This window comes from Falco punctatus, assembly GCF_963210335.1.
Source record: "Falco punctatus genome assembly, chromosome: 20".
Taxonomy (NCBI): Eukaryota; Metazoa; Chordata; class Aves; order Falconiformes; family Falconidae; genus Falco; species Falco punctatus.
Window position 1 is genome coordinate 4,867,009 of NC_137600.1, and position 17,722 is coordinate 4,884,730.

Genomic DNA, 17,722 nt, shown 5'->3' on the forward strand with positions numbered 1-17,722 from the left:
TACACAGTCACCCTAACAAGTCTGTTGAGTTGCATGCAGCCCTCATATTTTGCTTGCTGAACCTGCAGTGACTGTATGAATGTGTTGCCCTGAATGACAGATTGGTATTATGATAATGTGCAGAACTTGAAAATGCACTCACTAGGGCTTAATGAATGCATCCCTGTTAAAAATAATTAATTCTACTCTCAGGGATTGATTTGGACTACAAGATCAGTAGCGTAGCTAAGGCTGCTACCCTTAGTCCTGAAAACAATTTTCCTGGCAATGAAGATTAATCCCTTTTTATTGTGTTGATGAAATAACAACATGATCATAAAGCATAAGAGAACAAGGAGAAGTTGACAAAGTATGTCTTTGATTAATTGCCATAATAGATTGCAGGTTGCTGACTGAGGAAATTTTTTCAAGGCTCATTTTTCAGGCTTTAAAACTTTAATGCACAAGGGGAAGACAAAGCAAAAACAGCTAGTTAAATGCTGTGCACAATTTTATGCATGTGAACCACCTAACAAAGCAGTCTGAAGGACAGCTGTTAACTTGATGGGAGTTTGGTGAGGCAGGACAGAGGAATGATGCAGTGGTTAATATGATAAACTGGGGCTTCAGACCTACCTGCAGTTTGTAGCTTCCCCTTGGGTGTCTGTGGCTATGTCTAAATTCTATTAATTTAAATTATGAGACAGTAACTTAGACTATAGTGCATATGTGATATTTTTCTTTACTCTGGGAAGAGGTTCTGGTTCACTGAGGAACTCCCAATACAATAGAGATGACTACATGCTGAAGGACTTTGTGTCTGAATTTCTCAGCTTTTTGGTGTCATGACAAGAAGTGCAGTACCAAAGTGAGAGATGGTACTACTGTATGGTGGAAGTGGCATTGTGGTGTTAGAATTTCTTGAAAAAATAAGACCCATTCTTGACCTTCCTATTCAAACACCGTCCACTGAAATTCTTTTAAAAGAAATTCTTTTAAAAAAAATATTTTAAAAACCTCAGGGGCTAGTAAGTTATTGCTAATCTACAGATGATGAAATTGAAAGATGAGGAAATGGAATTAAAGTTCTACAAGCCCAGCCCCACAGTTTTCCAAAGAGCTCCTTCTTTTCAGACTCTGACACAGGCAGTGAAACCTCAGAGTCTGTCAGATCAGAGCTCAGAGTGGCACTTCCGAAAACATGAGCTGAAGTGACTTAACTTGTAGGAGGAGAATTGGTGCTGCAGACTGGTCTAAACCCAAGGCATCCCGACTCTCCCAGTTAGCTTAGTTAATTAGGGGAAACAGTAGAGTAGATTGTTGCTCAGCTAGGGTATATAGCATGTACATTCCCAAGGGAATGGGTCCCCAGGACAGACAGTCTGGTAAAGATGTCAGTAGCTGTTGCAAATGGTGCTTCATGGATCTGTAAACTTGGTTTCAAAATGAGAAAAGAAAACAAAATCTATTAAGTGCTGTCATATTAGAAGCAACTCAACTATTTAAAATCTTCCCCAGAGAGACTAGTAATTAAAGCACATCTTTCCCCTTCAGTTGCCAATCATGCAATTCTAAAGTGGGTCATCACCTATCTTGTTAAACAAAAAATCTTTGTTCCATAAGCAATGCAGTTTATCTTGGGGGAGGAGGGGAGGGCATATGTAGGAAATCAAAATCCAGGAATAGACTGAGGTGCTAAAAAAAGTGCCCAAAAGTGCCTTTCTTAGCTTAGAGGACCTCCAGAGACATGCATATTCTAAAAGTACCCCCTCCCCCCCCCCCAACCTCCTGAAGCAAGCAAATCATACATACTGTGACTTATATTTTTTTGCACGTTATACTACTTTCCTGAGCTTGAGTCATCACTTGCCTCTGGTCCCTAGAAAATGCAAGGAGATGCAACTTTACCTTAGCCAGTGAGAATCTGCTAAATTTGGTGTCTTTCTCTGTGTGAATAAAAAGCATACAGATAATACTGCATCCTCAGTAATTGAAGGTGACTTGAAGAGCTGCTGAAACTTGCCCTATGTACACGGTCTAGGTTCCCTGATAAGGCAACTGGGGAAAAAGAGACTTCAATAACTAAACTAGAGTTGAGAGGGGTGTTAGTGATACCAGTGACCTGATACTGTGTGCAGGGCTGGGTTCCATACTGCCTGAGAAACAGCTGCTTGTCCTTGAGCAAAATGGAGCTGGAGGGGAGAGCAAACGAGCTCCCAGCCACGGGAGAGTGTGTGCCTGCCCTCACCCTGCACGCGAGATGCACAGCAGTAGGGAGGTGGTACTGTGAAGTAAAGGTGGGAGTACAGGTGAGGCTTTCTAGTATACGTTGCTTATCTCGATTATCTACAGACAAGATGCCTTTAGCTGCCAGGAACGCTGGCTTTCCTGCAGCTGGCTCCACGGCGTAATGCGCTGCCAGTCTCCTGACATCAGAACCCTGGGAGAAGGGAGGCTGAGAGCACCACCTCTGCCAGGGCTCGCTCCCGCGCAGCTTGATGCGCAGCGAGCTGACAGCAGCCTGACCGCGCCGCTGTAGCCCGCAGTACGGCAGCCTACAGTACCATCTGCTGGCTGACACCACGTCTGGCTGATGCTTCATCTTTCCTGATACTAGCAGGGAAATGTTCCATGCTAAATTACCTTCAAACCACAGGAGAGAGAGAGCTCAATAGCCATGGGAAAATACGCATTTTGACAGATAGAATTTTGTCTATGTAACAGACCTTAGATGAGTGCAAGTTATCAGGCACTACATACTTCTGAGAAAGTAAGTTAGTACTATGCAAACACAGCAACCTTATTCAATAATAACTTAATGGCCCATCATATTTAACTGACTTTTTACTATAATTGTTTAAAGAACTTCATGGACTTCTTGTACTTAATTATTTAATTTTTAATTATGGATTAGTGAGTTGATAAAATAAATGAGGGATAGAGTGCTCAGTTTGATCTGCCCTTATGCAGTAAAGCAGTCCTAAAAGGGGCATATCTACTCTGAGAGTTCAGAATACAAAGGATGTGTGCATGCTTAGATTTGTAGCATTCCCCTTTACTTGTCCTGAGAAATGGTTCTATCTTTGGAGCTTTCCAATATTATTTTTTTTTTAAATTTAGTCTGTGTTCTACTTGTGAGCCTATCTAAAGTAACCAATGCACAAATTTTACTTGCATCCAGGATGGCTGAAAATGGTATTAAAACTTCCTAATGTGGCTCCATGTTATAGCATTAGACATGCTTAGCTTCCCCTGGGAAGGAGGATGAGGGAAGCAGAATTAAATCTCTTACGTTGTCACTGAAGTTAACCAATGCGAATGTTAAAGATCCAGGCTTCACTGTAAAAAGACAACAGGACTCCACTGTAATGCCCTACCAAATGGAGAGGATAACAAAAAAATGCAGTGCATTACATGCTCAACTGGCTTGTCCACACGATAGCTCTTTCATGATCTTCAGCTATACGAAATAAATTACCATTATTAGTGCTATTATAGCACTGCACACATCTAAAATGAATTCATACTAATTTAGCTCAACAGAGGAGACTTTGTTCCCTTTTGGTTATGAGTAATCCTTACTTTCTATCTACTGTTTGTTCATGAAATAGCTATACTTATGTCAAGAGTGAAAGTGAAGCAAGTGTCATTCTTAATGCAAAATGTCCATATACATAAGTCACAAAACGAGCACTTGTGAATTCTTCTTCTGCATCAGAGTACTTGCAGCTTTTATGTAATTTAACTCCATGTTTAGCTATGTGGAAGAATTTCTGCTTTGATTTTTACATAATAACACTTTGCTGTTGTATTCAAATTGCTAGTACTATCAGTGAGGGTTTTTCTGCAGCACGTTTTTTAGACATTTTATCATTATTCTTCATTTAAAATGTCAGCTTTGTTCTGACAAATCTTGTGTGCTTGGTTTGAATAGCTTTACAAGTGTCAGGCTGGAGTCGTCAAATAGTGATGAAGACTGCATCTTTTATTTCCTAAGAGAGCAAGCATAAAAGATATTTTTTTTTTTTTTTTTTTTTTTTTTTTTTTTTGTAGAATGGCTGGATTGAACTGGTACTGCAAATTCCACATTGTTCCTGTACATGAGGATTACCTCAATGTGAAGTCTAGGGAAGACTGTTTTAGTGCAATCTAGAAATACAGGACTGTCTGCAGGCTGTTAAGCAAATAGTGTTCTGTCTCAAATGCATCTCACCTGGTAATGCTTTCCTCTGACTTCCTGCCTATTTTATATCTAACTGGGCAAGCAGATACACATACTTACAAGGGGCCATGACAGGAGAGTAAACATTGACTGCTCTATTCCAGTCAGGTTCCTGTTCCAGGTCTTATTACTATGTTCTCCAGGTACCCAGAACTCTCTCCCCTCCCTTCTTTCTCATGTAATGGGACCTAGTGTGCAAACCTAGAAGTTTCTTCTAGGTGTCAAGAAGGAATTCCCCTGCTGAAATTACTGTGCAATTCCTTTAGCTGGATGGAGGTCTGGCTTCACCTCGAGCATCGGGTAGTAGCTGTGGCTGGAGTCAGCATAATGTCTTGATGGGCTGCTGAGTTGGTGTAGTCTGGCAAAAGCCTATGTCCTTTAAATTAGTTGTCCAATTCACCCCTGGGCAATAAGGCTTGCATGTCAGTGTTGGTACCAGTGAACACAGGGGGTTTTTGGTGTGAATGTGACATTAGGTGTTGTCCGCACAAGGAACTGTGTCATTTCTGTGTAAGGGTTAGGGTCTGCTTTCTCTTCAGTCAAAATAACTTCTGGTCTTCTATTTCACTGAAGTACACTAGAAACCCTTAATGGGGTGTAAGAAGCAAACAAGTGTTTCCAATTAAGATCTATGAATAGTATCAGTGAGGGATGCACACTCTGAAATCTGCCTATTAGTCACTTCAGTGTGCATATGTGAGTAAATATTCTATGGAAAAGTTGTATTAATTTTAAAAGTTCTCAGACGTGAAGACTCTCTTCCCTTGTTTTCCTCACTGAATTGCATTTACAACAGAGAAGCTCATCTAGATGGTGAGAGCTTTCTAAGAAAAACAAACCAAAATAAAAAGCAATTTAAAAATCACTGCAGTTTCCTCTATTTTTTTTCTCATGTGTCCTGGTTGCTGGTCCTCAAGGGATAGCTGTACTTTCTGATCAGTACTAATACAAAATTCATATTTGTTTGGGCTGTTGTGTGCAAAGTAATGTGTAATCCCTCAGGTTAGAGTGAAAAGCCAAGTCAAATATTACAGGAGACCTTTCAATTTTGAAAGGTTTCAGAAATAAGCACAATACAAACATATAAAGGGATCCAATTATATGTAAACAAACTATTATTGCAATCTCCTTGGAAAACACAATTAGATTGCTGACAAGATTGCTTTTGGATTACTTGGATTAAGCATTGCATTCAGAGGCTTATGAAATACCTGGATTTTCATTTTTTTCCTGCGTCTTCAGGTTGCAAAACTCAGCGATACAGGGCTTGCAGGCTTCCATCATATGCTAAGGTGCTTCTGCAGGGTCTCAGGTGCATGGAACAGATGTTGCAGTAATAAAATGTGGTTCCTGGTGATAAAGAAATGGTTAATCCATCTCTAACAAAGGCTATAAAATACTCAGATTACTGAGTAACCTAAAAGTTAATTAAAAGAACCCTGTACACATAAAGAAATACAGAATTAAAGCTGTCCTCTTCTGATAAAGTACTGAAATCACTAACTCAGCCCTAGGGGGAGATATGTCTCCATTCTTTGAGTGTAGAGTACCTAGATATAGAGAAATCCCAAAGTAAGTGATTTAACTGGAGTCTGTCTTTCTCCATCAGCATTTAGTAGAACCAAACAGTGAAAATGGAGGTAAAATGTTCAAGAGAATGAAATGGTGGCAATCTCATTTTGGGGGTGGGGGGTGCGTGGGAAATGATATACTGGGTCCTTTCCTCTAAGACAACTTTGCTTTTGTTAGCTCAGATTTGCTACAGTTATAATGGTAAGGGCCCAGTGAAATCCGTGAGGTATTTGTTTCAGTTGCAAGGGATTCAGTGAATTCATATGCTTCTACTGTCTCATTGATTGGTTTGCATCAGATCTAAACACAAATCTTTCCTGCAAAAAATCACTGACAGAAACAGCTGTTGCTCTTAATCTCTCCATTGCTGTCTGTTGCATGAAGTTTTGAAGTAGCAAATGTGATGAAGATATGGTCAGAACAACCTCTTGGGTTTGTGTGGGTGTGTTGGTTTTTTTTTCTAAATGGCCAGTGAAATGCAGTTCTGATATGATGGGCAGAAATGTAACTTAGCAGTATATTATCTTCAAGCAAAGGCAAAATGCAGTCAACTTTCTAAAATACCTGATGTTGCTGAAAACATAGAATCCTTCATAGGCACAGTTGTCAGCATTGTAGGGCTTCTCATTCATACTGTACAGGTCCAATTGTTTTGGGCAGCTGTGAAATTACTTCCACTTGAACAGTAGCAATTGCTATTGATGCAGTGATGATGAGAATCAGGCCTTTGGATATTGCAAATGGAGATGAGAGTTCCTAACCAAAGTAAACAATGCAATATCTACTTCAGTTATCCCAGAAACTTGAACTATGCTTGCTACTAATCCACTTTCTTACTCTTTTTCAAAATATAGTGGATTCTCACTGATATAGTTATGAAATACACCTGTATTTCAACATAAAGTTTAAAAACAGTAGATCTTTAGGGTTACTTAGACCTTCCACGCATCTTTCAGTAAACCGTGTCCTGGCTGCTGACAAGGAATTACCTGTTCTCTTAAGTGGGAATTAAGTGGTATAAGATAATTATGACTCATTTGGCCTTAACAAAAACTGGTGATGCATCACTTATCTTCTAAGATTAGAAGGAATGAAGGAAAATTGACGACATGCTTGTTCCATTTCTGCAAGTCATAGATGTATTAGTGCTAGCAGGACTATTGATTTTCTTAATCTTTTTTTTTTTTTTTTTTTTTTTTCCCCAGGAGGTAAGACTGAGTTTTATTCAAGTTATGTGTAAATAAAAGATTAGAAAAGCTCTGGTCCATTTTGGGTGTGATTAACAAAGTTTAGGCTGAGCTTGTTGCTGGTGAATAGAATAGTAACAATGATGAAAAGGAGAGATGGGATTGTGCCAGCTGAAGAACGTTTTTTTGTGTAACTCTTGTATCCTTGTTTTGGCTTCTTCACAAAAACCTCTTTTTGTGGAGCTGATCCGGGAACCTGAATGATGAGTTCAAGTTCACAGATGAACGGTGAATGATGCTGGGCAGTTACGTAAAAAGATGATGTTTTTTTTTACCAGGACAGGGTTAATTTTAGTTTCTATATTTGTTGTCTTGGTATTGTCTTAAGGAAGACTTTCCGGCACACAGTGAAACTTAAGAATAGAAGAGGGTGATGTGGGACTACGGAATAATTCAGTGAATTGGAATTTTAATACTATTATAATCTATTGATGGTTCTGATTAATTATTACTAGTACTGATGGGAAGGCCAGACTCTGTAAGCTAGTTTAATTATTTTCCAGTTAGTATTAATCTCAGTTAATGAAAACCTCTCAAAGCCAGGAAGGAGATCACACAAGAAATGACTGTTATTCATGAGAGACTCTCTTAATCTATAAAACATCAAAGATGTCATTGCAAGTATCTTTGCTTTGCTTGTATTTTATTTTTTAAATGATCAAAACACTTTGTTCTCAAGTTCTTGATGATCAGCGTGTGACAGTTTGGAAAAGATCTAAATAGGAGATGAACAGTTTTCTTAAAGAAATGAAACAGTGACTCAGGTGCAAGCCACTACACAAGCCAGGGGTGTTTGGCTAATTATATGTTGTTATGATAATTATATGTATCCACACAATACATTTGTCTGGGAAAACAACTCATTTGAACTGAGAATAAGTCCTGATCCTGACATGTATTCACATGCCTAAACCCTGAATCAATCAAAGCTGAAGTGCTAAGTATCTTTGACAAACATCCTAAATGACTAGCCTTAAGTTGCCTGAAAAAAAGCCCCATCCAGCAGAGCCTTATGAATGACATCCAATGGTTTTAAGGCTCCAAGGTGTGCTTTAGCTATTTGACCATTGATGCTAGCGAAAAGATAATCTATAACCTAGGGATTGGCTCCAAGTCTGTTAAACAGGCCAGTGAGGGAGAACTTGATCTGATCGTATTTTTATAAATATGTGAAGGCCACAAGAGATAAAGCAAAATATCTAAGTAAGCACATCTACTGACTATTCTGTATTGATCAGAATGTGATAGCACAGTGAAAGGGAAGTGTAGAGGAAGCTGGTAATTCTAGCAATATCTAGAGAAATCCACAGTGCTTTAAAGTAATTATATATGTATGTCATATAGAGCAAACAGCATACATCTATCTGGGGAAAAAATGCCTCTTTGCAGAAAAACGGTATAAGGCTGGAACTTCTATTCTATTTTGAGGAGTTAAATAAGGGTATGTTTCTACTAAAGCTTGCTGAGTAATGTATAGAGACCTGACTTTGGATATGCTATCAGGTGGTACATAGGCACAATAGAGTGAAATTCAGGTAATTTACCTTAATTCATGGTTTTAATGAGTGTTTGAATAGACTTCAAACAGATTCTATTCCTATTGACATTCTTGTATATTCATGTGATGCAAATGATCATCTTCATTTTGGAAATGTTCCTAGGACAGAGACCATACAGGGAGCATTGCAGTTTCCCTGCCTTTCCCTGGTCCATACTTGTTTGCGTGTCAGCGTTGTTTAATGTTTTTCATTCCTTTCTTAATTGCTATAGATACATAAACTAGGTCTTCTGGTGAAATGGAAAATGTATAGTGACATGTCTGTAAGCACATACAGAAAATTGTCGGAGCATATATAGTTGTAGTAGTCCAACACTGAGCTAGTGTGTCTTATCTCTGGGGTGTTCTTGTTAATCTTTGCAATGCCTTGTGTTTGCTGTTACCAGTGGTTTCTGAAGTAGGTCTTGTTTGTGTTCACAATGTGAGCAGCAAGTATAGAAACATCCCAAATTATATGGATATAAAAGACAAATTGAAAACAACAAATCTGCTAAGATAATACATTAATTTAGGATGTAAGTTTGCTTGGTTTGGTATAAATGAGTTCTATTGCTAAGTGTCCCTAGCCTTGGTGACGTGCAGAGAAGCTGTATGGTGGTTCACGTGACTGACAACACTGCAAGGGTTCTGCTGTCTGGCTGCAGCGGACCTGGTATTGTTGCTAGTGTCTATGTTCTTCCTCTGTGCACAGTGGCAATGGTTCCTACATTGGAGAGTGGCTTGGAAGGAGTCACCAAGGGCTCATACACACAGCTGCTGGTTTGTCTCAACCCCAAACTTGGTGCTTATCTCTTATGTTTTTCCTTTCTGACCCTCATGAACTCACTAAGGATACTTATTCTGGCCTAGACAAGGTTTTGAACATAAAGGTTTGAAACAAAAAAATTCACCAGAACATTTTACAGCTTCATCAGGGTTTGGATTAAATAGATCTTGGTTGATTTCTGACCCAAGAATCAGGTTGCTCTTAAGTCTTCTGTTTTTTTGCATTTCTTCATGTATGGAACAGAGCACAGCTTAAATCAGAAATTATCTGAACCAGAGGCTTTAGAGCCTGAATGTACAGGCTGGCTAACACCAAACAGGGGCTGGAAAAAATGCAGTAATAAAGCTCTTTTTTCAGATACCAATTTGATTAGAGGGAAGGATCTGTTCCATGGATAATATTTCCCATTTTCATGTCAAACAAGAACTAAACAGCACAAGTTAGAGTATGAAAAAGGAACATGAAATCAGTAAAATGTTTTATCTGGCACAAAGGAAAAGTAAGAGCAGAGATGGAGATTGCAAGAGGGGATAATTTGCTGTATTCATATGACACTTTGCCTGCTCCCTCGGATTAATGTGCATTTAAGATCTATGGATCCTGATGTAATTGCTGTTAATGTGATCACATGTTTAGTACTTGAGAAGGCAACTGGCAGCTCCCAACTTAATACATATCCTCACACAAGTAGTCCTCAGTGCAGCTTTGGAAGTTTCTGCTGCCAAACCTCACCATAAAAAGTTATAGTGACTAACAATAAATTTAATCAATACTCTCTCAGACTTTGGTAGCGACTTGCTGGGGCCCTAAATCTTCATCTGTTCTATGGGGAACAAATTGTGCCTTCATTTATTGCCATGGTAGTGTCCTCATCTCAAACTGCAACCTGCACGTGTTTTCATATAGTTCTATGTTTATGCATGTAGAAGATATCCATGAAGGTAGAATGAATCAGTCAATATTGTATAGCTAGATCATCTGTTACACCAAATTTCTCTCTGGCTGTTTTTCTGCTACATTTTTTCATTACAAGCATACTTCAAAGGGGAGTTAGTGGCATTCTACTTTTAAGGTTGCATGTAATGTACCCAGTGTCTTTTTCATCTGCTCCTTGCTGTGTGTCCATTCTGACTTGAGCTACTGACTCAACTGCTGCATTTCCTAGTAAGCTGAGTGGCCAAGTGTTTACAAGTGCCCTATGAAAAGAGGAAATAAACAATTCTGTTCTAAATTTGTCTCAATTTCTACCATCCCCCTAAAGTTAGCATGTCTTAAATGTATTTAGTAAAGGCTAGGACAAAAGAAAGATTAGGGAAGGGAAGCAAGTAATGATACAGACTTCTTGAGGCATAGATTATCTCTTTCTACGATCAAAGTACAACAGCGTCCTGGTCCAAATCAGACTTGGCACAATTACTAAATTTCCAGTTTGCAAAGGCAACAGCCATCATTTCACTTTTTAGCAACAATGCTATTGACAGCACTGGATTGATCTTGCATTACCTAAGAGATCTGGGAAAAGCATCCTTTACAAAAACAGTTCTGAGAGATTCCCATCTGGTCAGCAGCCAGAACCCCCCCCCAAAAAAAATCAAATGTACAGATAAGCTTAGCAACTGCTTTGGTACCCAGCTTTGTTTTTTTCCCGGTAGATGCTGAATTCACTTGTATACTCTGGCTGGAAGACAGGCAGCAGCCTTCTCTGTTTTGTTCTGTTTTCTCAGAACAATCTTGGAATATTGCTGGAGAGGGGGAAAAACATCTTCAGGTGTGCTGTTTAATAGGTGCTATCATTGCTTTTATCGTCACATTGTGAAGGCTTAGCCTTGATGGCTTAGTTGGTCCCTTCCAGTGTAATGTTCCTCCATTGCTTCATAAATAATTCCATGCTGTAAGCTAACTGAGGCTGCCACAGTTCTCATTTTGAACATTTCCTTGCTTTTACAGGAACCTTTACTAGATTCTGCTATACATATTTTTTTCATATTTTTTTTTTACATGGAGGCTGATGTATTTGCTAAAACACCATCTCAGTGCAAACAACTGATTTAGAAACTTCTCATTGGGGAAAAAAACCCAACAAACAAACAAAAACCCCAAAATAAATTAATAGGCTTTTTTGAGCAGTTCTGGCAGATTTGTCATCTGTTCCTCAGCCCAAATGACAAGTGAGTTATACAGTAGGGCTTTGCAAAGTTCAAACCATATTGTATAGCAGATGCTATGATACTATTATTCAGTAAGTCCACACAGACTCCCCATTGTCATCTCCTTCCCTTGCAGCAATTTATGACCAGCTCTCTCTTTGCAGTGCTTCATTATGACTACATTAATCCTAAAGATGCATTAACCCCGCCCCTGGTTTTACAAATTTTTCTGAAGTTCAGCTCTCTGCCCCTCTTACCATCTTCATGCAGTGGATCTGTTCTACAATGTTTTCTTATTAGCTCCAAGGTGATTAGTTTGATGTATTTCAGCATTTTCCCTTTAATTCACTAGCTAGTTCTGGTCTTTCCAGATTTAGTTTGCCTGTAAATCCCACAGCAGCAGTAGCATTCTTAGAAGGTAATGGTAGTTCTCCTCTTTCTGTCTTACGTAATTTCCTAGTCAGTCTTGCCTTAAAATTGTTTGACACTTCTCCATATACAAAACACCAGGTAGTATCTATGGTTGTTATTTCAAATCTTTGAAATTAACTGATGCTTGCTTGGTTGAATGTACAGCTAGGGGTCATCTCCTCTTGCTTTTCCGAATCTGATTATTTGCTTACCTTGGGTGACTCAAATTTTCTAGTACCTTTGTTATTCCATTACAAATACTGGGTTCACAGTGACAGACTACCTGTCTTGAATACATTGAGATCTAGAGCTAAAAGGAGTTGGCATACCTCGCTTGCAGAAAACTCATGTTACAATAAACAACGTGAACCTTCTCTGTACACAGTGTGTTAGAAAGTTGCCTTATTTCTGCACAGCAAATAATAAATTAAAACAGCTCACTGAGTAATTTGTTACGTATTTTGGTTTCAACAGCACTGAGTCAGCCAGCCATGAGCCAGATCCCAATATTATCCTTACAGTGGTTTGCTCATAAGCCTTTTTCTTGCTCAGAAGCGTGGGACACAGTCTCACTGTGTATCTCTTAAGTCAGGTGCTCAGGTTTTCCCACAGTTTTCCTTGGGACAGTCTGATCAGGAAGTGCTGTTAATAAATTTCCTGTCTTGTAGGTGCTTGCTTGCCTTAGCAAGTGTGGTACACTACTACATGGAGCTGAAAGAGCTGCTCTTACTGTTACTAACTTCACTGAACTGAGGGTGGGAAAATCACAGTGAAGGAACAAAGCAAATAGTTTTTTTTCTGACAGTTCTCCAGAAACTGCTCTTGGAACAGGTGAAGAGGAAGATACTAGCTAGCTGAATGTAAGTGCTTTGATTTTAACTGGCTAGGAGAAAGAGCAAGGATATTGAAAAACTTAACATGCTTAGTTGTCTAAATGAGAACTGAATTGCTGAAAAGCTAGTAGCTCCTCACTTAATTCTCCATCTGGTAACACTGTTTTCCTGTCTTGCCTATTTAGATTGTAAGTTCTGTGGTTCAAGTGCTGTGTTTTACAATGTTCTTGTACCATGTAAAGTACCATGGGATATTGTTTGAGTTCTTTGAATCTTGCTGTAATAAATACATTATGAGGTTTGTTTGGGTGTATATCCAGATGTTACCAAGATGCAATGTTGAACTGAGTCATATTGACCAGAAGCAGTAATAAAAAATGAAAAATAAACTTAAGTGAATGTTAAAGTTTTCATTAAGAATTTTTCTGAGTTCCCCTAGAGATGTCACATAGTCTGTGACTGTCTCTGTACTGTGTCACCCATTCCTAATTGAATCACTCTGTACCAACACTTACAGCTGAAATTTAACACACTGACCTCCAGTTGATCTCAGGAATGATATTATCCTATCCATTTCCTAGCAAATTACAGTTCTTTGCAGGAATGCATTAAACTATCAGATCTTTCTCATTATGGATTTCTCATAGGGCTTTTACTCCAAATGAGCTCTGAGGCCAACTAAATCTCTGATGGAGCTGTAGTCTCCCTCACTACTGCATGAAATGAAAAGTGCATCTTCTATACTATAACATGAGAACATGTTTGATTTTTTTTTTTTTTTTTTGTTAGGTAGCAGTAGGTATGGATTAACTATAGCTGAGATGGAAAGACTCAGCATTGTGAAATTGCAGATTGGCTCAGGCTCTGTTGCAGTGCTGGTATGATAAAAAAATATTGACTACAGTATGTTTAATATTCATTTTCTCCTTTTCCTCCACAGAATCACCCATAGGGGAATTCTCAAGGTATTTCAGGCAGTCTGAAACTCTCACTGAGTAATTATCAGGACATGCACTAACAAAACCACTGTTTTACTAAAGGAGACATGAATCTTCTTTGATCAGCTGTTGGCATCCTTTTGATTCTGAGAATACTTAAAAGGTTAGAAGTCCCAAATTAACTATATGGATTGATTTAGGATCCACTTTATATATCTGCTCTAGCTAGCAGTATCAGCTTTATTACTTTAAAAAAAAAAGCTATTTCTACATTTGCAGAATGGATCTCTTGCCATTTTGCTGAAGAAGCAATGACAAAAGTGGTGGAGGGTACCTTAATATGTCTTAGTGTTGGTTCAGGCAAATGCAACAGCCAACACTGACATTCTTTGTTGGAAGTAAAAAGCATGAAGGCTACTTACTTCCCAGTGTTTTAAAGTTAGAGGCAGAGAGTCGCACAGTTCACCTGGGATGGATCCCATATGCAGCTGAACTCCCAAGAAGGTGGAAAGGATTAGCACCTTTTCATTAGCACCTTGCATCTCTTAGGGTGCTTCACGCTAATGGTAACTATTGAAAGCTCACAGCAGTTAAGTTAATAAGCATCTGAGCATCTGGGAATACTGTAGAAGGGAGGTGCCTACCTTATTATTTTTCCACCTTGCTAAGGTACAGTATAAGCATATAGGTTATAGTTCTTCCTTTGAGGTGCTGTCATGAGTTACTGTGTGAGAAACCAGACTTTTTCAAAAGTTCCTGCATACCTCACACGAACGTATCTATTCTGTGCTTCCCACTTGGACGTCCAGCCAGCTCTACCATAGCTCAGCCAGTCCTCCATGCCATCTGTAGCTTGCAATGGCACTGTGCTAAGACACTTCCATTTTCCTCTTTGAGATACAGTGAGGTCTGTTCAATACAAATTGGTAGATGTCACAAGAAGAGAAGGGGATCTAGGCTGTAGCCCTCAGAGTGCTCTCATTCAAACTCATCAGGACAGCTTTTCAGAGGTATAAATGAGAGCCTTTGCAGTGGGGGCTGGGGTTCTAAATGATCTCTGAAACTTTGAAAGCTACTCCTTTCTCATTCTGCCATCTTAACTTTTTTTTTTTTTTTTTTCCCCTGCTGGGTGGAAATGATGTCTGCCTTTGGAAAAAAAACAATTTCACCTCCATATGTGGTGAGGCTAGGAGAAATGCTAACTATTGCTATTAACGCAGAATGATATATCTGGTAGACAGCAAAGTATAGGCAATGTGCACAACATGATATATACTGTATGTAGTAATACAATCAGGGGTAATGGCCATCCTTCCCTTCATGGGTCCATTCAGCAGGCTACCTCTCCCCTTATTTTTAGCAAGATAACAGTCTTGCATTATACTGGCCCTGGTTACAGACATGCAGCATGACCAGTTTTAAATCATTCTCCATGAGATATTCCCAAGCTTTGCAACTGGTTTAAACGAAAAACTCAAGAAAAGCAATAACAATTTATAAGATCCTAAATCAGAACTATAAATCCCTCTCGGCTTGTTAAATTAAAAGGGGCTTTGTGCTGTAAAAAGGGACCAAATTTAAAAACTCAGCATGACAGATCTTAGGTTCTATTATTAAAATCTCTCTTAAGCAGGTTAACATGGAGAGAAAAACATACTTGACTCCTGCTTGAGGCAGGGAAAGATACATTCTTCGCGTTTCCTTTTTGGCTGCCCCTTAACCTGTTCATTCTGGCTCATCACTACTGCTGTGTTAGAGTGGTTGTGTTCATGAGACTATTAGGAAAGCAATCATCTGCAATATTGCTGAAGAACAGATGTAGGACATCTGAAGCTGCTCACAGAAGTTGCGCTTCTGTTTACCCTGAGTTACTGTCTAACTTTTCAAGATGGGTTTATATTGCTTTAAACAAGCTATATTGCTCTAGCTTTCACTACTTACGCTGAAACTAATACAAAAATGCCTGACTACAAAGCTGTAACATTTTAACTACACCAGTATAAAAATCATACACTCAGTTAAACGAGCTCATGTTTGTGTGTAGGTAAAGTCTAAGCCCATTGGCCTTTGTGGCTGAAGTGAAAAAACAATTATCTGGGCGTTAACTGCAGCAAATTCCTGTCTTCTATTCATCAAGCACAGAGACACTCTGATGTCTTGTTAAAGGATGGAGTGTAGCACTTAACAAATGCGAAAAGTGATCATCTTGTCTCCCTCTAAGTGCTCTTCTCCTACTGCCACAGTGTCTTCCAGACTATTCCACAGCTTTGACTCTTGTATGAACCAGAAGGAAAGTCCAGGAGTGATTATGTCTTGGGAACCTGCTAAGCCATGAGGAAACAAGGCTGCCATGTGTACAGAGCTGCATGTTATAAATCAAGCATCTCTCCTTTAGATTGCTTTTCATAACACCAGCTGCTTAGCACAGACACCAAGATCCTTCATTCTGCTGGGCCTCTCATCAAACTGACAGGGCTCCTTATGACCTGGATGATGTTTATCATAATCCTGTATCCCAGGCAGGATTCAGCTGCTGCACATTACAGCTGCCTGTCCCCATATTAATGTTCAGACACTTATTCCATACCCCCTTCCTATGGGCTTGGTGTGGTACAAAGGCCATGGGAAGCTGGTCCTGCTACTTAACTCGGAGAGCTCTGGAGCCTGATTAGCTATGAGATGCAGAACAGCAGAGTGGCTGTGTTGCAGTGAAGCAGCTGCTCAACATGAGCATGTACTCTACTTATCTCTATCACAGCAGAGATGGAGACAGGTTCTGCATGGAAATGGGCAGTGCAGGCGTTCCAGCAGGATGACTGTTAGCACTCTTTGCTGTAATAGAATTCATGTTTAAGGAAGAAATCAGAAAAAATAACAATGCCCTATAGCTCTGAAATGCTACTTTTCCATTCTTTTTTTCATGAAGCAAAAGGGAAAATAATCTACCCTTCCACCGAGTTGAATAAAACTTCCCATTCAGTGCTGATACTTTGCTTCAGTTTTAGGTTTTTCCAATTTAAAGTAGTATTTCCCACGATACTAAACAAAACTCAATACAAACAGGTATGTCCTGTTTATGTGCATTTTATGAAATGTAGTATAAACAGGTACCTGCACCCAGCACTGCTCCTGAAATTTAATCTCAATCAGCTTCTCACTTCTCTCCTGAATCTGATTTAAGAAGTGTCTAGCAGTGTCATACTGTATACTAGAGACAACTAATTGGAGATAAAAATATGATTTAAAAAGCATCCTTTTCAGACATTCAGGTGCTGATACACATCAGTGCCGAGGATCAGGCTCACAGCAACCAAAGATGTTAGGAATATGAGTGTGAACTGTTTTGGATCTATTTTCAGGAGTGGCTAATGATTACACCCCACCCCACCCCCCAACTTCTCAGTTTGGGTGCCCATTTAAAAACATTTAATTGTTCTCTAGAACATAAAGTCAATGTGCATTGGTGGTCTTTTTTGAAAATGTGCACACAGCATTTGAAGAATTGCCATAGTGCCTTTAATCCTGGTAAACTTGTTAACTTGTTTGAAAAAGAGAACTCAAATCTTTTGAAGAAGTTGGCAGTATTGAAAGTCACTTTTATCTTCACGGCTAGGTCATAAATCCACAGTGTCTGATATGTGTACTTGAATAAACCAAAATAGTCAGATACACTTTTGAAAGACATGGAGGTAGGTGAATGGACAGAAAGGTCATCTAGGCTGTGGCCTTCTGAAAAGTACTTTTTGGGTGAAGAGGAGAGGCTGGTTTGATATTTAGGTTGCTAAAATACACATTATTTTTTCTGATAAATCACTGTTGAAGTTCAGTAATTTGTAAATACATCTCATCAAACCATCAGAATAAAGGTGGAAGGTACCTAACTTTACAGTAACTAGCTATACGACTTATTTAAAAGCTAACTCTGTTTGAGGAGTCAGGCACCTCTGGGTTCCCAAGCTTTGCCTTGAAAAGCTGTCTTTTTCTCTCCCTGGGCTGTAATCATTGCATTTTAGACAGTTTTTCTTAAAATCCAAAACCAGAAATGAAAG

General features: G+C 39.1%; 1 protein-coding gene across 1 annotated transcript in view; it reads left to right on the top strand.

Moving 5' to 3' along the window:
- KCNU1 (potassium calcium-activated channel subfamily U member 1) overlaps window positions 1–17,722 on the top strand; it is a 251,810-nt gene continuing 234,088 nt past the window's right edge. The window contains exon 1 of the mRNA XM_080370366.1: window positions 1–17,722. This exon is cut by the window's right edge and continues 16,206 nt beyond it. The gene's annotated coding sequence lies outside the window, so the exon portion shown is untranslated.